The 3,833-nt window shown below is 36.6% G+C and overlaps 1 non-coding gene across 1 annotated transcript; it reads left to right on the top strand.

Annotated features, from left to right (window-relative positions):
• The first annotated feature begins 1,730 nt into the window (after window positions 1–1,730).
• Window positions 1,731–1,837, top strand: LOC122062277. The gene has a single exon (XR_006134897.1). It is a non-coding gene; the product is annotated as a small nucleolar RNA R71 (small nucleolar RNA).
• The last annotated feature ends 1,996 nt before the right edge of the window (window positions 1,838–3,833 follow it).

The following is a 3,833-nucleotide window of genomic DNA, read 5'->3' as shown; positions in this document are numbered from 1 at the left end:
TGCTTGTCTATCCTAAACATATTAAAATCAATCGCTTGGTTGCCAAAAGATAACCTTAGGAAACCATTCCAGCAATTGATTAATGTATTACTGGTAGCCAATAATGGTCTTCCTAGAGTTATTGGGATCTCATCCTTGGTTGAGAAGGGCTTAATATCTAATATAATGAAATCAACAGGAAAAATAAATTCCCCCTTCTTTAGTAAGACATCCTCAACCATCCCTTTAGGAATCTTAACAGACCTATCTGCCAACTGAAGAATAGTTCCAGTGGTTTTCAATTCTCCCAATCCTAGCTGCTTGTACATATGATAAGGTAAAAGATTCATACTTACGCTAAGGTCAAGTAAGGCATGCTCAATGTAGGTATTGCCTATGACACAAGCTATGGTAGGGATCCTTGGATCCTTACACTTGGCTATTGTAGGCTGAGTAATTATGGAGCTAATGTCACCTGCCAAGAATGCCTTTTTGGGCACACTAATGATACATTTGTGAGTACACAAATCTTTCAGGACCTTTGCATAGGTGGGGATTTGGGATATGACATCCAAAAGAGGGATGTTCACTTTCACTTTTTTAAATAATTTTAAAATTTTATCCATAGAAGTAGTCTTCTTTTTGTTTACCAAGCGATTAGAAAATGGGACAGGAAGAACATAAGGATTGTTAGGGATTTGTCCTTTTTCAGAAAAATCATTAGGTTCATCTGACGAACTTGGAACAAGAGGCACACTTGTGTCCTCAACAGAAGGAGAGTTAATAGGAGTAATGGATAAGGAAGATTAAGAATACTCTGTTGGTACTCTCTACCACTCTTAAGGGCATAAACAACATTACATTGTTTGGAGGGCCCTTGTTGGGTCTGACCTTGTACTATATTCAATGGTAAAGTAGTTAGCGCTTGTGAGCTAATAGGCTGATGATGCCTAGGGTTAGGCTCTGGTTGACCGGGTAAAATTCCCTTCTCCCTCTCACACAAAATTGAGACAACTTAGAAGAGTTCTCTTGTAAGATTTTGATGGTTTGTCATAAAGAAGGCCATATTCTTTTTCAAATCACTTACCCTACTTGCCTCTCCAGTGTTGGTAAACCCAGGGAGTTGCTGATAAGATGATAGGAGAGGGGTCGTAGAAAAACTAGCCTGAGGTCCTACATTTGACCTAGGAAAAGTATTTTGGGAAAAAGATTGCTGTGCAAAGGGAGGCCATTGGGGTCTAGGTTGACTTTAGTTATGGAAATTAGAAGGTCTTGCTTGGTTTCCCTAATTCTAGGAGAAATTTGGGTGATTTCTCAATCCTGTATTGTAGGTGTTACTATATGGATTATTCTGGTATAAGGCATTAATACTCTCATTAGAAGTGCCCCAAGAGATGTTGGGGCATTCTTCTATGACATGTCTAGTGGACTGGCACCAAGCACATATCTTAACCAAATTGTTTGATGATGTCTCTCTAGGAATAATAGCCTCAATTTTCTTGATTAGGATATCCAAATGGGCTTCCTTGACTACTATCCCATCCACAAAATATCATTTCTCTCCTATGGTTCTTTCACTCTCTTGGGTTGATTCCCACTCACGGGTTTTGTCAGCTAAGTCAAGTAAGAATTTTCATGCCTTTTCTGCATCTGTAAAGGATGTGAATCCCTCAGGACACATAGACTCTATCATTTGTTTAGTTGGTAAATCAATACCCTTATAAATTATTTGATATAAATGCCATAAGTCTAGGCCATGCTGAGGGTATTCTTGGAGTAGATCCTTGAATCTCTCCATAAGTTTAGAAAATGACTCACTAGGCTTTTGCCTAAACTGAAGGATATCACTTCTAAGCTTATTGGTCTTGTGAGTTGCGAAAAACTTCTTAAGGAAGACAACTGTGAACTGTTCCCATAATAAGGTTATGGAATTTGTGGATAACCCATACAACCACTTCTTAGCTTGGTCTTTCAATGCAAATGTGATGAACCTAAGCTTAACAGCATTATCAGAAAGCTATTGGATCTTAATTAGAATACATACCTCTTCAAATTCCCTTAGAAATAGGCATGCATCCTCAAAGGTCAGCCCATGAAAGTCGGGCAACATAGTGATGTACTGAGATTTGAGCTCAAAATTATTGTCCTGGTCTTGTGGTAGAACTATGCAGGAAGGTTGGGCTGCTCTAGCAAGGTAGAATCTATCTTTCAGAGATTTATGTGGAGGGTTTTGCTATTGGTCTCCCATATTGAAGGGTTTTAAAGAGAACAAACGTATAGGGTCACTACTTGTTGAATCTCTTCTTTCTAATTGATTCTTAGTATTACGTACCCACGTAACACTCATACAATAGAAAACTACCCACAACTAGAGTAAGACAAGCACAAAAGAATGGAAAGAAAAACCTTTTTTCTTTTTTACTTTTTGGGAGCTTACTGGCAGGGATCCGGGTTGCTCAGGTCAATTCCTGAGGTACTGTTACAAGGAGAAACCTGTCTTTATCATATTGTGAGGCTTGGTGACCTCCACTGATGCAACTATTATTGCAAGTTGTTCTTCTTAGGAATTCAATAAAAGAAAAGAAAAAACAAAACAAATCAAACAAAGCACTCCGATTTATCAAAAAAAAGTGAAAAATAATATGGAACTGTCTCCCCAGCAACGGTGCCAAAAACTTGTTAGGATTTAAAATATAACCATAAGCATACTAATCAGTGTAGCTACGGGTCAAACATAGGGAGAGCAGCCACTTTATTTTTGGTTTCTTTTAATAATGCAAAAGTAAATCGATTAATGGTTGTGATCTAACTCTAACTACCATCCTAAACATATGTATCTAAAATAACATCCTAACCATTTATCATCTAAGAATTTAAATACGCAAGCCACATAATTAAAATTAAATAAATAAATAACTGAAAATAAACAACCCATACAATTAAAAAGCAATGGAGGAAAAAAATGTTGAAATAAAAATAAAGTAAAAGAAAGGGGATAAAGCTAGAGAGAGACTCACAAGTAGGTTTCTCTACTTAGCTCGAGGGATGGATCATAATATGAGCTTCCCTACTTGACCAGAGAGTCACTCTTACAAAGGTTACTCTACTTGGATTTAGGGAAAGGGAGGCAATTAAAATAAAAAATAATAAAATGATGGTTTTATGGCTAGGAGGGGCAAATCCAACACATACACTAGCCATGAACCTTGGGGGAAAGGCAAAGCAATAATGTAACGACTGAAATTAAAATCCTAAATTAATAAAGAAAGGATAGTCAGAAGAGGGAATGAGAGGGGGGAGAGAAGACTATTGAATAAGCCTACCTATCTGAATCAATGCTTGAACTTGAGAGCTTAGGTGATTTGAGATACTACCAACCCTAAAAACCAGATCTAGAATTAACCAAATCTAAAGTTTCTAGGCCTGGAGAAAACAAATCTTAAAAAAAAAAAAAAACTAAACTTGAAAATAAGACATGCTTCACGGCTCGTGATCTTGTCACCTAGATCTAAGCCTTGAACTATAACTTAAAAATTACAACTCAATTGCATAAATCATAAACATAAAAGGCTGAATAAAAATAGAAGAGCGCTTGCATTAATTGAATCAAAAATCTATTACAAAAGTGATTAAAGCAATAACAATGAAGAACTAAAACTAAAGAGAGTGAGAGAGAGAGAGAGAGAGAATAACTAAAAAAAATCTACAAGAAGAATGAAATGCCTTCTCCCCTTGTGTTTATTCTATTATATAGAGAATGGGGGATGGAAGCTAACGATTTTAGCTTCTAAAAAAAAGGATTTTTTTTATCTTGTTGATGAGGTGGAGGAGAGAGAAGAGAGAAAGAGAGAAAA

The sequence above is a fragment of the Macadamia integrifolia genome, chromosome 14 (genome assembly GCF_013358625.1).
Source record: "Macadamia integrifolia cultivar HAES 741 chromosome 14, SCU_Mint_v3, whole genome shotgun sequence".
NCBI classification, from domain to species: domain Eukaryota; kingdom Viridiplantae; phylum Streptophyta; class Magnoliopsida; order Proteales; family Proteaceae; genus Macadamia; species Macadamia integrifolia.
This window is presented reverse-complemented; position numbering and strand designations above follow the sequence as displayed.